The sequence below is a fragment of the Pinus tabuliformis genome, chromosome J (assembly GCF_031772625.1).
Source record: "Pinus tabuliformis cultivar Carrire ecotype Pingquan chromosome J, CPIR1, whole genome shotgun sequence".
Taxonomy (NCBI): domain Eukaryota; kingdom Viridiplantae; phylum Streptophyta; class Pinopsida; order Pinales; family Pinaceae; genus Pinus; species Pinus tabuliformis.
This window is the reverse complement of record NC_142295.1, coordinates 193,642,307-193,668,056: the sequence shown is the minus strand read 5'-3', so window position 1 is coordinate 193,668,056 and position 25,750 is coordinate 193,642,307.

Below are 25,750 nucleotides of genomic sequence, written 5' to 3'. Positions count from 1 at the left end.
CCAAAGGGTCTTTGATCTTCTAATATTGAGGGTTCTCCTATCACCAAGATTTCAAAGTGTTCTATGTTCTTCAATGCTTCCTTTGTTTGTCTTATTTGCTCCATCTTCCTCATGCATTTTTTCCATACTATTCCTGAGGTACCTGTAGCTACAATCACTCGTGAAAAACACCTATCATCTTGAAAATATCCTATTCTAACATGTTTTATGTATATTTTCTATTCATGCCATTTTAGTGTTCTTTGGAAGGAGAAATGGGTGATTTTGGGTTCAAGGTAACACTTTGAAAGGTTGAAGGGATTAAGTGGGTGGAACTTCTGGGCTTCGACATGTGATCATGTGCTCAAGGGGAAGAGACAATCAAGGCAGGGCGCATGGCACAACTATGATGGACGAAGGCGAAGGCTTTGGGCTTCCCAAGTGCATTATGTGCTCAAGTGAGATAGGGAGGGCATAGGGTGCACTCTTTAAGGCTGAAGGAGGAAGGTTTCAGGCCTTAGTGATGTGCTCATGTGCTCAAGAGGCCCAGTTGGGTTAATGTCACAATTTTAAAGGATAAAGGATGAAGCTTCGTGCCTTCATAGTGTGCTCATGTGCTCCAAGGGTCAGGAGTGTGCATGGAGCATTGTGTAAGGATGAAGAGTTGAGCTTAAGGCCTTAGGGGTATGCCAATGCACTCAAGGAGGGTGTATTCCTTCAGGTTGAAGGAGTTCTCTTAAAGGAAGACTTGGTTTTTTGAAGGGCACGGTTCAAGACAAGGAAGTGAAAATGGATTATGGAGTGTGCTTTGTGATCTTGCAGGGTGCAAGAAACATTTTGAAACAACAAAGGATTCTCAATCAAGCCTTTAGAGTGTGCTCATATGCTCTTGGCCTTAATGTGCTTGCTTTGAAACCAAATTTTGTTTAAGTCCACAAGATAGGAAAAAGAGTGAACATGATGATTTTTAGACATAAAATCATATGTGACACATACCAACTCATCAAGAAAACTTATAAAAGATTGAAAAATTATAAGTATATATCAATACACCACTTTGCATGGATTCCCCAAGTATAGTAGGTGAAGTGTGTGTGACTATGAGTAAAAAGTGTCGTTTTACAACAAAAAAAATGTCACAACCAATAAATGAAATAAAGATGTTCTAATCAATGTAAAAAAACTTGAGAGCATTTCATAACACTTAAAACTTATGTAATGACATGAGACGACACTTGAAAATCAAGGTGACACTATATATAACAATAATAGTAGGCTCCAAAATTCAAATTTAGTGAATTTTTTGGAGGGTGTTATCGCAACAACAACAAACCCTTCCTAGGGTTCCTCCCCCATGTGCATTGTGTAATGTAATGAGAAAACCTATAAACCAATGTTTGAATCTGGAGGAAATGAAAGCCCTTCTTCATGCCGCAATGGCACCGACAAACCCACCTCCATCATCAAGAGACAAGGCTACTCCATTTTCTTGTAAAGGACTGAGGACTATCCATGCATGTGTCATTTGTGCACAACATGGTCACTACATGCACCATTGCCTTTATCTCCCTCATTATCGGGATGCACTAGTGTCCCTCGATTAGACAAATATTATCACACCATCGTTACCTACTACTTCGAGTACCTATGATGTGTCTCAAACCATTTATTATCTTTGATGAAGAAACTTTGCACTCAAACTATCCTTGTGGATATTTCCATTTAGCTTCTCACTAGTGTCAGTCTCCACCAAGATGGAAAAGCTACATAAATTATGCTTTCCAAACCCTACCCACACATGTGCCTTGTGTGAGAGACCATGAAATTTGATTAATCAATGCCCATATTTGACACGAATCAAGGACATTTTTCTCTCATTGGTTTTTTTTCCTCGACCTATTTAATCAAACATGTCTAGATGCAAGTGTAACCATTATCACATTTGTTCACAAGTCCATAATACATGGAACTTCCCATACCTCCAATTATGAGAGGCAACGGCCACTTTGGGGAAGCCTGATGTCATGTTCCCAAACCCTTTACCCATTATCGGTGCTAAGATCCATAGGTGACATGAAACTTTAACAAGTGCCCCACCTCATGACACAATTAACCAATCATCATCAAAAACTACAAAAGATGTTGTTACATAGACCCTCTATTACATCAACATAGGACCGATGCCCAATGTAGTCTGTGCTTGTGACATTTGTACTAATTCCCTTCACAATTCAGTGGCCTGTCCATTGTTTCACGTATTTGGATATCTTAGCATAACTTGGCACCCACTTCACATGAATCATGAAGAACTTCCTCCCATACAAGAAGAAAAATACCCATTGGCCACTAGGATGGTGACACCCTCTCAAGAGCCTTCTGCCACTCATCATTAGGCTAGCATCTAGGAGGTTCTCCCACCACCAACTGCTAATGTCACTCAACACCACATACGATTCATATCCTCATCCACAAGATCCCTAATTCATGTTTTTTTTCATCATCATTTGGTGTCGAAACCACTTTTCCCATTGTGAATATTGCACCACCCATGACGGTATCGACCCATTCAGTTTGTGCATTGTCAACATAGTTGAGTTCTATGACAACGACCACTAAATCATTTCCTTTTTTTTTAACCAAAACCACTGAGTTCCAATCCTAGCCTCATGACCTCCCACAACCTCTAATAACATTAGAAAACCTCTTTCATTGAGATGAAGATATTCTTGAGGCCATGAAGGCACCATAATTCCCTTGGTATGCCATGCATCATCAATCTTTCATTTTACCATAAAAAACATTCTCACTTACTAAGGCACTTGTTGATGGTGATGGAAATCCATCAACCAAGGGGGTATACCCAATGTGAAGTCCCAATTAGATCTCACACCATTCGGAATAGGAGCCCCATCGGGAATATCATCCCGGTTGCCATATGTTCTTACATATTTTCCTTGGCTTTAGCTGTCAGCAAGAGAGAGTGATACATATGAATTTTTGAAAAGAAGATTAGTCTTCCTGGTGAGTGTTTAGTTGTATGTGTGTCAAATTTATTTTACTGTGGAGAGGGAAGATAAGTGAGCCTCTAAGGGAGAGGTAATCACCACCCTAGTAGAGGAACACATAAAGAAGAAGAATATGTTCAACATCCAGCAGAATAGTCCACAAGGAAGCGACGGCCATTGCAACCATCATAACTAGAAAGGTCTGTCTAATACCCAATGGAATATTCCATGAGGATGTGACCATGATAATTACCATTAAAACACATTATCAATATGATAAGTACTAAAATAATTGAAATATTTCAACTATATTAGCAAAAATGAAAACACACATGAATTACAAGCATTCAAATAATAGTCTTATAAATATTCATAATCCATGAATGAAGAACGAGTTGGTCATAATTCTTTTGATATTAAGTAAAAGTTCTAGGACACATGTATACAATGAACACCACTAGCTCCAATAGTGGACCACTAGATCCACTCCTTGCTCCCTAAAAGAACTAGCATGTCTCTCTAATGCCTTGCGTGAGGAGCCAAAGTGAAAATTCCTTTGCTTATACAATGAGGGTGTATATATAACCAAGAGGTGATGTTTCACCTTCCTTGTAAATATTTCACTACCCCCATGACTCTTCATATTATGGATGTGTCCTTTGGATTTCCACTTTAAAATACATTTTGAATAGATAATTACATAATCCACAATAATTATGTGGCATATGATGACTTGTGACTGGACATGACATGGCACTGATGACATTGACTACATGATGATGTGGTAGTGATAATTTGTCCTTCTTGATTTTTCTTTCTTTATTTCTTCAGTATGAGAGGTATCCAACACTTCATCTTCATGAGAGATATGCTTTTGTCTTCATATCTACCCTCCAAAGGCTTGTTAATTAGATGGAGTCTTCATGTGGTCCTAATCTTTGGTCTTATATTATAATCCATTCTTCCTTCATCTTCTTGTTTGATGATCATCTTATATCTTCAACTCCATATCTATATTCTAGCATGTCCTCCTTCTCCATATACTTCTTCATCATCTTGCCATAAAATGATAGAGTTCTTGCATCTACAATGCACTCATGACAAGGTGACATCATTTCGATAAGCCCCTCGTCTAAGATGTTGCATGATGATCTAGTGAATGAGTTGGAACTGGGTGGTAAGCTAAGGGAGAGGCTCATTAACTGCACCATTTCCTTGCTCAGGAAGTCAAGGTTTAGGCCTAAGCCTTGAGGCTATGCAATACGAAGTTCAGGCTTGGACTGATGAAAAAGATCACGCAGTTTTCGAGCTCAAGGAGCCAAACTGAGGGCTTGAACACTGATTCTTCCCATTGTGAAATTCTGGAATATCAAGGATCCCATATGATTGTGAAATTACACATTTAAAGAGCTTAGGGATAAGGCTTAAGTCTTCACACTGCATAATGTGAAATTCAAATTGGACTGTGTAGGCATATTGCATAGTTTTTAGGCTCCATGAGTGAGACTGTAGGGTTTTGCACTGTTTCTATCAATTGCAAAATTCTCAGAGGTATAGAAGACTTGGTTATTACACAATTGTGTATTTCAGGAGCTCAAGGCTTGGGCTTGAGCTTAGAGACTACATAGTGCATAGTCTAGGCTAGGTTGGAGGGCTGAATTACGCAATTTTGGAGGCTAAGGCTCGGGCTTGAGCACTGAAACTGCATAGTATGTAGTTTTGGAAGGAGGGAACTGTGAATTTCACAGTGTCAAGAGGTGGGGTTGCAAGTTGAGGGTTGGGACTATCCAATGTGCAGTTCAGGAAGGTCACATGATGCTAATTTTCTAGGAATTATCTGAAATTGTCTATGGAAACTGATGGGAATATTGATAGGAATTGGATGTGATCAGACACTTAGAGTGATTTATGACACAATACATATCATCTGAACACATTAGAAACATACTTCCCTCAGGAGACAACCTTTATGACAGGTGTGACTCTAAAGATACACTTTGCAGCGACTATGACAACACTTGTGTGACAGTGCTTAAAACTTTGGAAATGAGTGGAACAGAGGTTTAGATGGTAATACTACTCATTTTCACAAGGATAACCTCTTGAAACCACCAAAACAAGCTTATGGACATTGTGAAACACTTAACATGCTAGAAGACAACAAGTGTTAAAGTGTGAACAACACTTTCGATATGCAAACGATAGTGAAAGTAACACATGCCATAGCGAAGATAACATGAAAAAAAAACTATTTAGAGTGAAAGAAATCAAAAGAGACATTCAAAAACATGAAGATGAAACTCATTAAAACAAAGTGAGTGAAAGCAACATCTTGCAAAACTCACCGAATATAAGTACAAACACAACTACAAGTGAGAAATTGTCAATGTGAGTGCACACTAACTGTCGGGATGGAATGGACATCACACAAGCAAAATCTTGATGGAATATGCTATGTTTGTTCAAGCTTGCGTAAAAATAAGTGCACATAAACTCATTGTAGATTGAGCATATGTGAGCAAGTACCCTCGACACTTCCAATCCAAGAAGGGAGCTCAAAAGCATCAACTAACCAAGATGTGACTATGAAATGACTGATCACAAGATCCATAGTAGGCTCCAAAATTTGAATGTAGGTAAAACTTTCGAGGGAGTTTGTTGTAGTGAAAACAACATCATGCCACAATATTTTCATAGTAGAGACAAAAGACTTCCTACCACCAAGACAAGTAGATTGGTTCAAGGATCCCATCCCTACACTAGATGCATTTGAGGAAGGGAATATGCCCAATATCTCACCTACAATAAAGATGGATATTTCCACCAAGCCTAGTATAGTCAAAGAAATCTCACTAGGGGAAGCTTGTTCTCTGAAGGAAGTTGCCTCTTACAAAGCCCTATTTCAAGAATATAGAAATATTTTTGCATGATCTTATTCGGAAAGGCCAAGTATTAGTCATACAATCTTCGAGCACAACATTGAGATGTGGCATGATGCTTATCCATTTAGGCAAAAGAAACATCTGCCCCACCCTTCCAAGGCATAAGCGATTAGACAAGAAATTGACAAATTCCACAAAGTTAGTTTCATCTACCACATCACTTACACATCTTTGGTTTCTAACCATGTACCCATCATGAAGAAATAGGGCACCATTTGAGTTTGCACTAACTTCAGAGACCTAAAGAAAGAATGTACCAAAGACAATTATCATACACCCTTCATCGATCAAGTAAAATGCTAGACAAATTCCACAAAGTCAGATTACATCAGTACCACTCTATCACTCCTACTACATTCTTTGGTATTCTTAACCATGTACCTCATCATAGAAGAAATAGGTGCACCATCTTGAAGATCTATGAGTCTTGCACTAACTTCAGAGACATCTGAATAGAGCAAGAATACAGTTGACCAAAGTACAATCCATTCATCTCACAACCTTGAAGAAATACAAAGATTTCAAGTAATTGATTCTTATGCTAGACATGAAGCTCTATCCTTTATGGATGACCTCTCAAGATATAACCAGATTCAGATACGACATACAAATCAGTACAAAACAACCTTTATTACTCTATGGGGCATGTTCTCCTACTATGTCATTCCCTTTGGCCTTAATAATATTCACGCCACCTTCCACTGGGCCATGAATTATATCTTCCATGAGTTGGCTCATCTAATTCTAGCCTATTTGGATGACCTTATAATATGGTCTAAAAGGTGCTCAAACCATCTTGAAGATCTATGACTTGGTTTCTAAAGGTGTCCACAATATAACCTTCACTTGAACCCCCTCAAGTGTGTCTTCTACATCAGTGTAGGATGAATATTGGAATTCATTGTTTTCTAGCAAGGCATTACAGTTGACCCTTTAAATGTACAATCCATTCTAGAAATCTCACCTCCTAAAACCTTGAAGAAATTACAAAGATTTCAAGGTAAGGGCAATTTATTATGCTGCCTTGTCTTTGATTACACAACTTGTGCACATAGTTTCTTACGCCTTCTTCATTAGGACATCCCCTTCCAATGGGATGAAGAAGCTCAAAAATAATTTGATGCCATAAAGGACACATTGTCATAGGCACCATTGATTAGTCCCCCTGACCATACCAAGGAATATACCCTATAACTATGATCAGTAGAGGTAGCCATAATAAGGTTATTAGTATAAGAAAGTAATGATAATAGGGAACATCTCATCTATTCCATAGTAAAGAACCTCTCTAGGCCTGCTTTAAAGTATGAGCCCATAGAGAAGATAAGCTTAGCCCTTAAACACTTAGTGCAGAGCTTTGGCTTTACATCATCTCACAGACCACCACTGTAATCACAAGAATTAACCCCATTAGATACTTGCTCACTCACCCTATGATGAACCATAAGTATACCCGATGGGTAGTCATTTTGCAAGAGTTCAACCTACAATTTTCTTCCCCTAAAGGTAAAAAATATCTTATCCTTGTAGAGTTCATCATAGGCCTCCCTTCATATTTACAAGGGTCTATTATCAATGATGCTCTCCTTGATGAACATTTGTTCGTCCTATACATAGATGACCCTTGGTATGGTGATATCCTCCTTGTCCTTAAAAATCAAATACCAATCCAAATATCTCATGCAATGATCAATGAAACATCCTCCACAAAGTCCCTCGCTATCTACTCATTAGATATGTTTTTTATTGTCGTGCAGTGGACACCAAATTACATCATTTCCTTGTAATTGGAAAAGTTAAATAGGTCCTAAATTATTGCCACAACAGAAACTGCAATGGCCACCTCTCAAGAATAGCCACTACCCAAAAATAGTCTTCAAGCTAGTTATTTTTGGCCTACTCACTTTCGTGATTTTATTGCCACCATCAAGAGATGCAAGTGATGCCAATTTTATGCCCATAAAGCTAGAGAAATATGAGCCCCTTTTCATCTGATAATCGCCATAGGACCATTCTACAAGTGAGGCATAGAGTTTATGACTTATAACCCATAGTCCTTGAACATGCATAAGTACATAGTGGTCACAATTGGCTACTTCACCAAGTGGGAAAAAGCCATGCCTACTTATAATAACACCACTTATATTGTTGCACATTGTTTCTTCAACCATGTCATCATGTTGTTAATGTTTACAAGGAGCTTGTCTCAGATCACAGTAAACACTTCAAGAATGTGATTTTCCAGGAATTATCTCATATCCTTAGTTTTTCACATGAGTTTGCTTTTCCATACTACCCCTAATCCAATGGCCAAGTAGAGGTTGTTAAAAAACTCCTTAAAACCATGTTACAAAACATGGTGAACAAGCACAAAACCAACTGGCATTACATTTTCTTCTCATCCCTATGTACATAATGCACATTATTCCAGGAATCCACGAGCTTAACACCTTCCCACTTAGTCTACATGTTTGAGGCCATACTCCTTATTGAGTGTGAGACTCCTACCTTATGCACAACCATCAAGCTTCTCTCAGACACCTCACCATTAGAACATAGGCTAGTACAACTAGAACAGGTCAAATAAAGTTGGTGAGAATCTTTCCAACATAAAAAATTCCCATAAAAAGAGGACAAAATCCTCCTTTGATTGCAGTGTCGCCCCCCATTGATTTAGTTTGGGGGATCTAGTCTTGTGCTACGACATGGAAAAATATGCATTAGGCCTAGGAAAGTTCAAAACTTTGTGGAAAGGCCCTTATATCATTAAACATTCCCTTCTCAAAGGTGCTTACATGTTAACAGAGCCTTATGGGACTTGCCTCAAATACCCTCTCAACGAGCTCTACCTCAAAATATTTCATTCATAACGTTAAGTTTGGCATTATGATGTGATTCTATGTACCATGATTTATTTTTTATGGTGACAAATTCATCATTTGATATACTCTAAACTATCCTCTCATCCTATGTTGTAACTGGATTATCTGCCATCCTACACCTGTGGGTTTGCTCACAGTGATTCTTGATTGTCGCGGAATATCACTACAGTATCTTGGGCCATATACTACCCCAATTAGTCGATTCTCCACTAGAATGGTATCTATATTGGGTTAGCCACAAATAATTAAATAGAATATGATGTTGACATATGTTTATTAGTTTATTCCTCCTACCTAAGCATCAATCACCTACATGTTTTCCTTGAATCCTATCCTTTTGTATCATAGTTGAACTAGACCTTCAACATTCATAACCCTTTCTTTTTTCAGAAATACCTACATGCACAATGTTAACATGAGGTTTTCAACATATGACATTTTCACATATACCAAGAAGTCAAAATCATGTTGTTGAATGCATTGCTAATCAAATACTGGACTGGAAAGGATTATGCATAAGACATCATTGAGACATATAAAGCATAAATCCATCTCATGAATAAAAAATCAAGTACATCAAATGTATGTAATCATCACACATATATAATACACATCTTAATATCTGCCAAAAAACATGATCTAATATATATCATCAAAAAATAAAAGGTTTGGGTATATTAGCTGATCATCGTGAGATAAAAATAAATTCATCTGCATAAAAGGGGAGAATTCTCATAATGGATGCTTCCCCTAGTACATAGATACAACATCTAGGGCCTGGGCACACCGCTTTCTACACCTTTCACTACAAGCACTCCTACCTCCACTAGTCCCAGTACCAAAATTGGCCTTGTCATGGCTATAGCAACAAATACCCTACAAATAAATAGGTTCCAATCTCTGTCAGGATTCATCATCCTCACTTAACATCACCCATCCAAACTTAGGAATCTCAGGAAGTAAGTCTGACAGTCACTACCTCACATCTTGCTCCCTCTGCTCATCTACCTCTACTTGGACTCACAGCCTCTCAACCATAGCCTTGAGTTCCAACACCCATCCCTTCTCTGGAGGAGCACATATCACCAGTCACACCCTCTACGTTGGATTCTCCTCTCCACAACCCTCTCTATGGCAGCATTTCCCATCTGCAACACCTCTCCTGTCGGTCAGCCACTGATCATCATCAGCACCCATCAAATGGCCCTAAGGATTCCTACGAGGACCCATATCTACAAACAAACATATAAAATGTCAAAATCTTGGTACATAATAAGTATCACATATAAAATAAAAAAATGTACAAATCGAGTTCAAATCAAATGCATAAATACCTACAGGTCCCCATACATCTCCTGGGGGCATCCCCATCTCTGGGACACCCCTAAAGTCCATTCCCACATATATGCACTACAATATCAACTAAGGTTTAGAAATGAACCAACCCTCTACTATGTTAGTCCAATACCAACCCAGCTCTCCCCTCTAGCTCGTGGCATCAAAGACCCCATCTCCTCATCTGTGGCTCCCTTGGTGGACTAGGGTCCACCCACAATATTTGTCACAACATCACCAGCCTCTAATATAGGACGTTGCAAAGGACACTCTCGAAGTAGAGGCCCATAACCACATGTCACACCACCTACGATAATTGTGCCTCCATCCTCCAGTAGAGAAACCCTCCCTCGTCAAAGAAGGTGTTAGACTAAATCCTCTCCAAGATAGCCAGTTGAATACCTATAATACGATGTGTAGTCATCATCCCCACAAGACGTGTGATGATTAATGTCACCACATGTTGGGCCTCCAACTTGTCATGATTTTGTTGATGAAACTATCCATTTTCGCATCATTCCATTCACCCATTGTCAACATTTTTAACCATATTTTTCCATAAACGGACCATATTTATACATAAATGAACCAAATTCCTTCATACATGTTTACATGGTTTATTATTATTACTTCTATTATTTTAATGGATCAAGAAGAAATTTTCTTGGTTTTACTAATGATAGTTTGGCTAGTTCAAGATTCTCTAGCTCAAGGCAATTTTCGTAGTTATCACCATGGTTAAGGTAGTATCACCACTCTAGAAGGAAATTCAGTGATTGGAATTGGTTTTTAGAAGATCCAATATTGATTTTTGTTCATCAAAATCCACCCGTCTCACACGTGTGGACCTCTAGCGAAATATCAAAGGAAAAATGCAACAATTTTGACAAGTCAACTTCAAACGTGTTTTATGAGAAAATGAAAACTAATTTCGAAAAATGAAAACATGGGTTTTTTTAGCACGTGACCAATTAGGTTCTAGATGAGATTTTTTTTTCCAATTCATTACCATTTGAGAGATTCTTGGGGTTATTGGGAGCCCTATTTTGCAGGTTTCATGAGCAAACGGTTTGGTAACTTCACAGTCAACGCCCAGTCACCAAAACGATGGAACGAGTTGTTATTTAGAAAATTCATGGAAAGGAGATAAGTGTGAGCATATATGGACTAATATTTGATCTAGAAACCTTCAAAATATATTTTATTTTATTTTCAAAAGTCTAATTTACTAAGATCTCATGGCCAAATTTATGCAATCAAATTCTATGTTTCTTGTTGCTTCAAAACTCTATAAATTGTATTCTCTTTGATGGGGGGGGATCAAATGTCAAGGATGAATATTAATTTGTAATTGTTGTTGCTGGTTGAAGAAGAAAACTTTTCTTTTTTGAGTGAATGCAATCTTTGTTATGGCACAATTTTGAATGTAGGGAATGTCACCAGATTAGTACACTAGCTACATGGCTCTAATGGGCTATATAGTAAAGAATGACCCATCCTCTTTAAAGAAAGTAGTAGAGAAACTTATATGGGATGATGCTATGCTGGAGGAGTATGAATACATTGTAAACAACAATGTTTGGGAAGTTGTCCCAACACCAATAGACAAATCAGTGGTGGGTTCGAGATGCATCTTCAAGGTGAAGAATGTAGTAAACGAAAGCATAGAAAAGTACAAGGCCAGATTTGTGGCCAAGGGATATTCTTAGGTTGAGGGGATTGACTATGAGGAGACCTTTGCTCCTATAGCAAGGTACTCATCCATCAGATCAATCCTTTCTCTAGCTACATAGATGGGGTGGAAGATCGACCAGATGGATGTGAAAACAACATTCCTCAGCCGAGTTATTGAGGAGGAGGTGTATATTGGGAAACTAGAAGGCTTTGAGACTTTTGATTGAGAGTCTCATGTGTTTAGAATCAAGTGAGCATTTTATGGTATCAAGCAAGCACCCCGTGCTTGGTACACCAGGATCAATAAATATCTCACTATTTTGAGCTTCACCAAAAGTGAAGCAGATGCAAACCTCTATCATATTTTGGTAGAAGGTAAATTGTTGATTATTTTCTTATATGATTATGACTTGATTTTGACTAGTGATGAGCAGTTGATCAAATCTTGCAAGAATTACCTTACAAGAGAGCTTGAGATGAAGGACATGTGCCTCATGCACTACTTCCTCAGATTGAAAGTATGGCAAGGTGATGGGGAACAATTTGTTTCTTAGGGAAAGTATGCCAACGATATACTTCAAAAGTTCCACATGAATATATGAAAACCCATTAAGACACCTCTAACGACCAACTATAGGAAAGAGGATGCCACTTTAGATGAGAAGTGGATGCTACTGTCTACAAACAGTTGGCAGGTTCACTAATTTAGCTTGTGAAAGCATGACCAAATATGTGTTATGCAATCAACTAGATAAACCAAGCTATGCTTAGGCCAACCAAAATATTTTGGATGGCAACTAAGAATGTTATATGATACATCAAAGGAATAACCCAATTTGGAATTTAGTATAGATGGATAGAGTGAGTGAAGTCGTGTGGCTTCATAGATGCAAATTGGGCAAGGAGTCCATTAGATAGAAAGAGTACATCAAATGGCATTTTTAGTGTTGGGTCCACAATAGTTTATTAGTATAGCAGGAAGAAAATATATGTGGCACTCAGCTCAGAAGAAGATGAATACGTGGCTACAAGTCAACCAGCATGTGAGGTGATCTGGATGAGAAAGATACTTGTTTGATTGTTTAGTTAGATGATGGATCCAATTGTGATTTACTGTGATAATCAGAGTTTCATTAAGATCTCTGGAATTCTTTTTGTTCATGATCGATCCAAACATATTTATATACGGTATCACCATTTACGGGATTGTGTGAAGAGGTGGATTATGTTTTCCAATACATTGTGAGAGAGGAACAACATGGCGATATTTTGACAAAGGCCTTGTTAAGTGGGACATTTGATTTCCATAGGTGAAGGATAGGAGTGGTTGATAATCCCTTTTTTTTTAGAGGGAATGTTGAAAATTCAGCAAGAAAATCTTAGTTTCACTTTGCCTTGGTCAAACTAGAGAAATTCGAATTTCTATTTTAGCATTAATCTTGGAGGTATTTAACTGAGGTGATATGGCACTTGTCACTCAGTTAACTTATTCAATTCAAGTTGTGGAAGATTGAGTTAAATTTATCATGATTTACTGCTAATTTGTAGCAATCTATTTCAATTAAATTGAGTTATTATTAGTTAAACTAGTTCTAACTATCAAAAGAACTAGTTGAGGTCAAGTTGTGGAAGTGGAACTTCAACAACACTTAGTGATCAACTAGTTAACTAATCAATAAACCAATAATAATTGTTTCATGCATAGAATTTGAGATACCCAATTGAGATGAAGATTCCAAGCCAATGTACTATTAGTTGTAGACTATTCCCATCTGTACAAGTGGAGCATGCAGTCAGAGGAAGGACTTAGAGGAATTTCATAATTCAATAGAGGAAATTTCCTAATTAATAGGGGCTAATTTCCTCAAGGAACAATGCAAGGAATTAGGAGCTTGGCGGTCTTTAAAATTGGCTAAGTGTTGGCTAGATTCAGTCAGTTGGGTAGATGGATAGACTATACACTTGCAGGTTATGCTCAAGCTTGAGAAATCATATGTATTCATCTCTATTCTATGATTAATAAAATATATTATATATAGGAAGGGGCTTTGAGCAGTTTCTTTCCCCTAGATAAATATACGTGCATGTGGGATGTTTCCTTTTTCATGTATATGATTTGTGTTCTAGATTATGAATTAACTTCCGTAGAGCAGTAGAGTAGCTTCGAGTCTTGTGATTTAGTAAATTTCATGAGTAGTTTCGAATCTACACATTAATTTCTACACCCTCATCATCATAGGTTTTCGCATAATCTTTTCATATATTGACATCATTTCTCTAAAATAAACCATAGGCTCCATAATTTCTCCCATGTTTACCATCACCATTGACTTTCACATGGTAAACTTCCACGTCAGTTGATAACACTTCACCCACATGGATTACCCGAGTTAATAGTTTCCTTCACATTATTCGTATCCATGACCATTCCCCCAGGCCTAGGAGCCATTTTATATGCATGTCTATAAGATCAATCACATACTTCTCTTATCTTCTCACTTCTTTCCAACCCCACTCTTATGCCATTATTCTTGATTATTGGCAGATTGACCCAAATGCACCCCTACATTCTACATTTGGCCTACCACTCATCTACATTGTGGTAGACCTTTTGCATCAACACATCTGTCTCATCCACCTCACACTGAGAATAAGCAATGGGACCCCTTCCCTCAGCAAAAAAACCCATATGTGTTATCACACAAGCCACAATTTTCTTGGGCCACCCATATTTGTGTTTGAACATCCAAAACTACTTTTACATTATTTTGGAAAGTGTACAAATATCTTTTCAGGAAAATGATTCTCACTCATATTTTTTTTTCAATTAGTCAGAAGCATTCCTTTGTCAACCTTGGTTGGAGTTTGTTGTTTTACATATTCCATTACCAATCATTTTCTCATTATTACCACAATATTTAGAACATACATATAACTTCCCTAAATGTCCTACCAAATATAGGGACATACCTCAACAAATTGTTTTGATTGTTGCCACTTTCATTACAGCTTCAACCTTGGGCCATTTTCCACATTGCCCCATATTGTCAACTCTCGTTGTCATGCCTCTTAAGCCATAATATTACAACCATCTACCTCATTTTCACACGGATTACTCAAATCTATTTTCGAGCAGTCAATGCTCATTTCTTGTCACCACTAACACTCATCTTCCAAGAACGAAGCAGTACCTTGGTTACTCCCCCCTTTTTGGGAAAATATTTGGTGGCATAATGGAATGATTATTGCCTATTTATATCACCGGTCTCCCTAAAATTTGACACCTACAAAAATTTCATGTCATAGTAGTATCATAATTCATGACCATTGCAATTCTCTCATTTAGTCAAAGACCCATGCACCACATAGCACCTCATTTAATAATTCTTAATATTTGATGCATGGGGGCACTCTGTTTAGCCTATTTTTCAAAGACACCCCTTAACGTGAAAGAAATTATCTTCTTTATCCATCAGTATGTCATCCACATTAATGTTGACTTGACAAGACCATTCCTGTATGATTGTAATACTTATTCATAGTCATCATAACGAGCATGGGATATGTCCACCTCATATAGACATTTTTGTATCAGTATTACTTCAGAGCATGGTTTCTGTTAGTTCTCATTCAAGGATATTTACCTAATCATCTCCATAGTAATTTTCTCTATCTCTCAATAACTTATTAAGACTCTAAGTTAGATCAGTGAAATGTAATGTATTTTAGCTATACACTTGCGACTAACCACATACATCAAGGGGGTTATCATGAGAAAATTTTACAGACATTTGTACGTAGAAGAAGACAGTTAGAGTCAGTGATCAAAACATATAGAGGTTACATTTTTAGCTAGAAACATCATGAAGACCCAAAAATCAAAATCTGTCATAAAAGTTATGTTAAAAAATGAGTCTTGCATGTGCACCACTACTGGTAGTTAAGTACCTCATGGATTCTTCTTTGTTACCCACAAGGGTCATGAAAAGGTCAGTTAACATGTCAGGACATGAACTTACTTGAAAGACAATTCACCTATTGACATGATGGGCTGACCATTCGAGTCTTGAGCACCAAGAAGCCTATGGAAAGTAGATGGTAGCTCATCACATTTATGAGGCAAACAACCACATTCATGAGCCAAATGAGAGAAGGAGTGTTCATATTTTCTATAAGTACAAGTTCATGGAAAGCCAAAAATAAGAAAAATTTGGGCATTATTAAGTTTCTAAAATTTCTCCCAAGTAACGTAGCATATCATTATGAGGAGAATTCCATCATTATAGAGAGTTGTCTATGCTTCTTTGAGAGAGAAAGAGCTTGCAAAAGAGATTGAAAAGGGGAAACCCTTGTTAAGATATTTTTAGTACCATTTCTCGAAAAAATCTCTTCAAGTGTCTTTGATACATTTATTATAACTCTTGAACCACTAGCAATCAATAAAGAGGATCATTTTCCTATACCTTCGTTGATTTCTTTCGCTTCACAAGCTTGTTGTGTGTTATTAGTTCAGTTTTATTTATGCATTGTCTCTTTAATTTTAATGTTTTGTTTTTCCCTGTTTGTCCACTAACACATTTTAGTTGTTTTTATACTCTTTATAGGAAGAAACCAACTACAAAGAAGTTGTTTTTGAGATTGATTAGAAACCAAACACACCATACATATTGAGAAGTACTTGGTCTATGTAATTGTATTTAAAATAAGAAGAATTTTAACAATGAAATAAATTAATTTTCTATAGAATCACATGCTCAAGCATACAATTGTAAGTAATTTTGTATAGTTTAATTTTATCACATATGTAAATTGGCATATGGCTACAGTGACTTGTTTAATAATTGTACTCGTAGTTGATGATTTATTGGTATAGATGTAGAGTTAGGTGATATGATATATGTTTTATTTAAAATAATGTAGTTAGCAAACATTAAGGGAGTTGGGAATTTAGGCACTTGGTTTATGGATTCATGGTAATAGGTAACCAATGGTATTTCCTATGATGAAGTGTATGTAATTATGGATATATTTCATTTTAATTACTTGGCCTATTGTTGGTGTTCAGACATGAATCATAAAATTCACCCAATTCCACATTAATTTTCAACCTAGAGCTCGAATGGTTATTTCAAGGCTATCATGGAAGGTATATGTAGGCCATAAGCTCCCTAGCCAACATTAAACATTCAACCATAACATAACAATGTGTAACAGAAAATTATAACTGTAATAGAAAATAAGAGTAACAACAAGTTAAGACTCACAACAACACACTAAAATCATTACACAACAAAGAGATAACACAATAGAAAATAAATCTACACACACATGTAATCCAACAACACTTCGTCAGGAGAGTTGGCCCAACTCCCTGATCAGGGTTGTGGCAATATCAAGATCTATAAAATACTCAAAGGATCATCAATTCTATTAATCAAAGTATATATCCTAATGGTGTCTATCCCAAGCCGTAATCAATACTTATACATTTCATAAATCAATTGAGATTGCGTAATATTATGGAAACTATCTTCTTTTAAATACATAGCGGTTTCTTGAGATACAACAAAATTCAAAGATAAAAAATGTGTTGGTCAATAGGTTTATCCACCATTACAGTTGATATCCAAACATAGTGTTTCCATCTCAATAGTCATCATATGATGAATCATGCCTTTGATCATCATTCCTCCAAATATGCATGAAAACTTAAGTTAGCAAGTTGCTTTAGGTAGTAATCCCCTATGACTACACTTCAATGATTAACAATTCACAAAGACATGAAAATAGGTGTACCTTCATTGTTTAAAATGAAAATCAGCCAACAAGGGCATGAATGAGTTTAGGAAAGGGATAAAAAAGTGGGTAAAAATAGGCAAAACTAGCAACCAACATCTCCCCACAACTAGCCTTTCTACATGTCCTCATCTAGCTCGTCTCCTGTGTAGATTTTTGTTAGAGCCACTACGGTTAGCATGGACTTGTGCAAGGTCATACTTCGGAGCCATTTCTATTCTAGGAACCTTGTATCCATCTATGTGAAGGACTTCCTTCCACCAATCCTTATGTACCACATAAGTTGGTGTGTACTCTTCAGCCAGAAACCAAACAATGGGAAAACAAAATCTCAAACACATCCATAGGGTCCCACAAGTCTGAATACATGCAATATATTGTGGTACTCTATCCAAAGCTTGAACAAAATTGGGGGCCCAAAAAGGTTCACGTATTCTTACTACAGTTGACGACAACACCTATCGTTTATGGCAGCCACCACGAGCCAACATTTCTATGTTAGCACACATGTTAGCACACCACTTCTATGTTGCCAACATTTGACCTCTCTATCCTTCTATTCCAAAGAAGGTATGATGTTTTTTAAAAATATTCACAACCTGAGAATGTTATGCCAGAACTACAAGTAGCATGTTCAATTGGTTCTCTTAGAATGTGTCGAAGGCTTTCTTCTACTTAACTTGGTTAAGTGTGAAGGAGGTGAAGGCTCTTAACTAAATATCCCCAACATATGGAACTAGTTTGAACTATTGAGCAGTCCCCAGAAAATAATTATGCATGTAGATTTCACACATCAAGTGTTGGTTTAGAATATTGTGTCCCTTCACGATCCGCATAAACTATATCATATATTTGATTTTTTGATTCATCTCCTGATGGATACTCTATAAACAAACGAGCAGGTATTTCTTTTGGAGGAACAAATAACAATTATGAGTAGAAGGTCGGCACACCATTACCTACTACACCAGAGTGAACATTTCATCTTTGTGATCCTTCAATAGTTGCACATGTTCTTCTACTTCCTCAATCCTTTTCTTCTACTTTTCCTGTTGTTGCTTGGTTTTATCCATCTGAGTCACGTAATCAGTCACTAATCTTGCATCTTGTTCTCAAATCCCTTGAACTCCTTCCCCTTGGGCTTCCAAAGAGATAGACCCCCGTTGAAGACGAGATATGGTATCCTACCATTTTTGAATTTCAGAGGTGCACAAGAATTCTCGTGACTCAAATAGATGTGACAATGGTTCGATATATACTACTTTTGAAGTGGTTTCGACTCCATGATTCACAATAGCCTAACTGACATTCTTCTTGTGCTTCTTCACCCATGTCCGTAAGCATAACATTTTCTTCCTTAACTTAATAATCTCCAATTTTTAATTACATATTTTCTTTAAATTGCGACTGGTAACTTTCTTAGATATGGGCCCTTGTTTTTGTGCATTGTTCAATAAATTCTTGCTTGATGACAACCTCCTCCACTAGTTTCATGGCCGGTGTTAGATTTGTCAGGTTGTCAAGAAACTCATCCACCGGTCCTTACTTCACCATTATTTCCTCTCTCTGCTCCTCAACTCTGGGGGTAGCCCCAACATTTTCCCCCACAGGTCTAGAAAGCTCTACATTTTGCCTAAATAACTTCAGAGCCACTCCAAGCTCTTGTAGAGAAACACTTTCAACACTTTTTTCCTATGGCTACTTTAGCTGCTCTGTTGTTATGTTATCCTCCTCCATTTACTAAAAAATTACTTCTGGCCCTTACGGGTGGATAGCAATAGCATCATTTTCTTCCAACAACTCTGTGCGAACAACACCAGCCACAATTTCTTCAATTATTTTCTCAAAAATTAGTTCTGACCCTTGCAGGTCGATACCAATAGTAATGTTTTCTTCTAACAGCTTTTTGTGAACAACACCAACCAAAGTTTCTTCAACTTTCCCTTTGGTCGACACTGGTTCTTGTGTAATAGTGTCGACCACTAGTCCTTCGATTTGCCCAAATTGTCCACCAGTTGACATTGGTTCTTGTTTGAAATTGTTGACAATGGTGCCCTAGGTTGTCCCTGCAAATTTCAATATCAAGGGAGAGACTTTTTCTTTCCCAAAGCATCTACGGGTGTGAAAATTTCCTTTCCCCTCTTGGCAAGGAGGCAAAAAGTGTTGAACGAGGGATATCCTCCTCGATTTCCATATTTTATGCACCCACCTCTTTAATTCCTTCTCCTTCCCCTGTCTTTTCTACACTTACCTTCTCCTTTTCTTACATCCTCTACTTTTCCATTCTGGCTACTTCATCGGTAGTCGATGATGGTTCTTGTGTAACAATGTCGACCAAGACTTCCACTTCTTCCATTGGTTTCTCCATCACTTTGGTAGATGATGTTGATTCTTGTCTAAAAACATCGCCTGCAATTTCTTCTACCGCCAACAACTCTTCCATTAACTTAGTGGTCGATGCTGGTTCTTGTGTAACAGAATCAACTACATTTTCTTCCACTTCCATTTCTCCTATTTCCGGGTCGGCAGTTGATGTTGGTTCCTTTGTAGCAGTGTTGTCTGCACCCCCTTCTACCTCCATTTCTTCTTTTTTTTAGGTCATTAGTCGATGCTGGCTCTTGTGTAATAGCATTGTCTGTGACCCCTTTCTCTATTGGTGATTCTATTGTAGCCTACTTCATCACCAATGCTTCCCCTTGTTCAGTAGAAAACACTAGTTATTTTGTAATAGCATCATGTGTGGCTTCTTCTTCTACCAATAATCCCTCTTCCTCTCTTGTTGATATCGTGGTTGCAAGTTCCTCTTTTTCCAATTCAGTGAATTGTTGCAAACCACAGAAGTTTATGATAGGGCATGCACTAGCAGAAGCCTGACAAGCCTATGGTTTGTGAGGACTGCCAACAGTTGTTGCAATCGACAAGCAGACCATGCCATTAACCGTATATTATTCCATAAGAAATGTGGTATATCCAAAGAATGCACATGACAGAATGGAAGGCATGTAAGAAGTTTTAAATGGTATTTGAACAGGGTGGCAAGCCATCCTTCAAAAGTGATGTATTGCACCACAAAATATGTGACCTCAACACATGGATGTGGCAAAGACTTCCTATCATATCCCCTTCCCTTTTGAACCATGGTCTCCTTTGCCTATAAGAATAATTCCAAAAATTTTGGTAGGGGTGATTCCTAGGCAAACCATTTATGCCCACCTTGCGGCAACCCGCTAACAGTCGAAATAACTTCCTTTGTCAGAGGAATGTCTAGTTCATGAACTCTGGAATAATTCCTATCTAGGTTCAACACAAATTGGACTATAATGGCTTTATCGAATCCTTGCAACCTCTCAAAATAGGTATGCCACCCCACATTCTTAAAAACCTACCATACATCTAGATGGCGTCAGACCCGCACTATGTGTTCAGGTTCATGCCTAACATCTTGCCCACCGATTCTGCAAATTTATCTGTAGCAGCACTCGGAGTAGAAACAAAACTATCGAGGAGAGAATTAGCTGGTAAATTTGTGATGACAGGGATTGCGGTTGCAAGGGATGCGATGAAAGGGAAATCTGGGTGAATATTATGGAAAAATCCATGGTGGATTATGGTAGATAATAGAAATTATTACAATGTGTTGGGAAAGACCATAATTCAATTCAATCATACATAGTTCAAGTTCCAATGTGTATAGATAATTGCGCAAGGTATGGTAAAGATTGAAATGTTAATGTGGAGTGTACGAGTTGGCGTGAGGTTCAACAACAATGATGATGAATCATTGTTGTTGTTAAATACACACATTTAACATTTAATATAGTACCTCCCCCAAACTAAGGGATGACCGTCCACGATCATGTTTAGTCATGTCGTAGGTGAAATGTCAATCGAATACACAATGTCAGTTGGGGATGTACCTGGTGACCTACCTTGACTGAGTAGCATCATTGGAGGAGTAACAACACTAGATGAGTAACATCACTAGAGGAGTAACAGTACGAGTGTACTTATAACAAATCGCGACAAATGGAGTAACAACACTGGTGTACTTAGACAAAATTGTGACAAATGGAGTAACAACACCGGAGGAGTAACATCACCAGTGCACTTTGACGAAATTGTGATGATAGGAGTAACAACACCAGAGGAGTAACAGCGGTAGTGGTGTAACAGCGGTAGTGGTATAAGTCGATAGTATAAGTTTAAGGCGAAGGGATGATAAGGAAATATCTAACCGGAGCGGAGCGACCAATGGTAGATATGATAACTCCGTTCTTGATGAAAACCTCAGGAGCACTCAGATAAATATATATATATATATATATATTTAAACAAAAGGTGCAGAGGAAGAATTCTATACACTAACAATTTAAAAACCAAAATTATTAGAGAGATGTTTAATAAAGGAATATTTGGAAACTAGATGGTGATACAATCTAAGGCAATGTCCATCTATAGTCAGAGGAGTATGTGCCTCATAAATTATTATGAGTCTAATAGTCCTGTTATCAAACACCGTGTCAACTTCATATGGTCCCATCCATCTAGAGAAAAATTTTCCCTTAAAATATTTGAACCAAGAGTCGTAGAGCAACACCTAATCTCCTCTTTGAAACACCTTTTTCTGGATAGCTACCAAACAAATTTCATCAAACTCATTCAACTATTCAAATTAGTGTTTCTGGGTTTCTAAAAGATCCAAACCTACTTCAAGGGTTGTCCTGAGCATCTTAATTTTGAATAGACAAGCTCATATGGTGAAAATCCTGTTGTTTTCCGCCATGTTGTTCTATACGTCAAAAGTGCCTGAGGAAGCTTTTTAGCCCAGTTCTGGTGATGGTTTTCTATAGTCTTCGAAATTATATTCTCCATCATTTTATTTGTACTCTCCACTAGACCATTCGCTTGAGGATGATATGGAGATTTCACCCTATGCTTGATTCCATAGTTCTCCATAAGTCCTGCTATCAGATGTGATGTGAATTGTGCCCCTCCATCTGAAACTTTCTCTCTAGGAGCTCTGTACTGAGCGAAAAATTCTTCAAATAATAAATTTGAGACAACCTATTCTGTTTCTTTCACAACAGCCTTGGCCTCTACACACTTTGTCACATAATCTGTGCAAAACAGAATGTGGACTTTCTAATGTGATGATGATTGAATGGCTTAACGAAATCAATAGCTCATTTCTCAAAGGGCTTAAGAACTAGTTGAGGCTATAATGGCATCACATTCAACTAAACAAGCTATCCCATCCGCTAGCAGCTATCACACCCTCGGACATATTTCCTTGCATTACAAAAAATAGATGGTCAATAGTACCCCATCTATAACACCTTATGACCTATCCTTTTATATGCAAAATGCCCTCCATATGGGCCATCATGAGTAGTGTTCAAAACATGATAGATGTCATATTCACCTATGCAGCAGTGGATTTGCTAATCAATTCCTATAAAAAAGAGGTATCCCTCTATCCAAAAATAGCGAGCACTATGATGGATAATCCTTTGCTTCTCTCTGTGTGGTGCATATTGAGGTACTTTTCCTATCGCAAGATAGTTAGAAATATTTGCATACCACAGAGTGTGAGTAGAAATTGCAAAAACATGTTCTTCTAGAAAACTATCCTCTACAAGTGAACCTTCATCACTAGTATCTAGCCTAGACAGCAAATCTGCAACTACATTATCTTTCTCTGGCTTATCTATAATGGTAATATCAAATTCTTCAATTAATAATAACCATCACATAATACAACCAAGAGTTATTGGTTTATTCATCAGATACTTGATGGTTGTATGATCCATGTAAACGAAATTGGGATATCCTATAATGTAATTATGAAACTTATTAATAGCATTAATAATAGCCAAAAAGTATTTTTCAGTTACATATAGTTTAGTTCAACAGGATTCAAATTCTTGCTGACCTAATAAATCACACACGATTTATTGTCCCCTCGTTGTCCCAAGGCCACCCCTACCAATGTGTGAGAAGCATCTGTAAGGGTATGAAACCTGAGCTTCTAGTCTGGACTACATAATATCAAAGCTTTGCAAACTAGTTATTCGATTTTCACAGAGGCTATTTCACATTCATCTGTCCACACAAATTCTGTAGAGGATAGGTAGCAATTGAAAAATTGGAAATGCTATGTTATAATTTTTCTATAAAACATCTATAATAACCAACATAATTGATGAAACTATGTACCTGTGTCAGAGTTATAGGTGTAGGAAAATTTAATATTACCTCTACCTTAGTAGGATCAACCCAAATTCCTACAACTGAAAGTAGATGTCCCAGCACTATTCCTTCCTTCATCATCATATGGAATTTTATTGTACTAAGAGAAAAATATGTTCTCTTACATCTTTTAAATACTTTCTCTAAGTTTTCTTGACCTTCTTCAAAGGAATCCCCCATATGGGGTAAAGTCATCCATGTAGTTTCAACACTATCATTGACTAGATAAAAAAAGATCCCCAATATTTCCTGTTGGAAGGTAGCAGGTGCATTACAGATACCAAATGGGAGGACTTGGTATGCAAAGGTTCCCTAGGGGAATGTGAAGCTAGTTTTATCTTGATCCTTAGGGGCTATTTGGATCTGGTTGTACCCACTAAATCCATCCAGAAACGAGAAGAACTTCTTCTCGGCTAATGTATTAAGGACCTGGTCAATAAAAGGGAAGGGAAAATGATCCTTCTGAGTTGATTTATTTAATTCCTTGTAATCAACACAAATCCACCACTTTTCATTCCTTTTTGAAATAATGACTAGTGGGGATATGCATTGACTATTTGAGATTGGGTAAATAAATCCAACATCCAATAGTTTATGTATTTTGTATTTGACAATGTTCTTTAAAGCATGATTCATTCTTCTTTGTGGTTACCTAATAGGTCGATATTCTTCTTTAATGTATATGTGATGAGTACATAAATCAGCAAGTACCCCTTTCATGTTTGTATATTCCCAAGTGAAGGCTTCATTCTGTTCCCGAAGGAATTTTAGTAGTCTTTCAGACTAGGAAGGTGAAAGGTCAAATTAATGTTAAATTTCTTCCTAGGTTCAATTTCTACAACAATATTGTTATAAGTTACAATTATAGGAACGTTTTCAACTTCAGTATCTAGCTCAAAAGCTTCCTAAACATTGCAACTCATAACAGATTCTAATACCTGGAAGGTTGAATCATAAATGGAATTGGGCCTGTTGATAAAAGAACTAATGGAATCATCTTCGATTTCATCCTTAAAATAGATGGATTCAGCAATAGTAATAATTGGTCTAATTTCTTCATTTTTAGGTTCAAGACCTTTTGAACATAAAGGTTTTTTTGTTAAGGTAAATCCTAGTTTAGCTGACGAACATGGTTCTACGGGGGGCAAAGAATAATATTCTTGGTAACATCCCCATTTGATATCACCATATTTCCCAACCAACACCCAATGTAAGCGTTTTCAGTCGCAAACCAAGGTCTTCCTAAAATCAAACGATACACATTAGCTCAGGATTGGGTATGTAATACTACAAGATCAACAGGGCATTTCCATGATTCTACCTAAATAGTTATATCTTCCAATATCCCTACTGATGTTATAGTAGACTGGTTTACCAATTCTAAGGTGATGGGAGTTGGTTTAATGTTTCACAGACCCAAGGTAATCATAGTTGCAGAAGTTATAACATTAATTGATGCCCACAAGTCTACCATCACATTTGGGATATCAGCCCTATTAACATGTACTATAAGAATCAGGTTCCCTAGATCTCCGTACTTAACTGGTATAGACTTCCCCAACATTATATCTGATAATTTTCCCATAACATGAATAGTGAGTGGATCCTTTGGTTTTATTCCAGGTTTCCTAGAGTAGTATTCTTTGATTGTTTTGGCACAAATTGGTACGTCCTTCATAGCCTGAGGTAAGGGGATTTTGAAAAATAAATTTTACAATTCCCCTAAAATGTCAAATTTAGGACAAGGACTCTGTTTTCTAAAGGATAGTCTCTCAAGATAAGGTGGACCAGTCTGACATCCTCTATTAACTATTGTTTGAGAAGGGAATTGTTGTTCCATAGGAATTTTTGTTGACTCATCCCCACTTGTTCGAACATAATTCCTAGG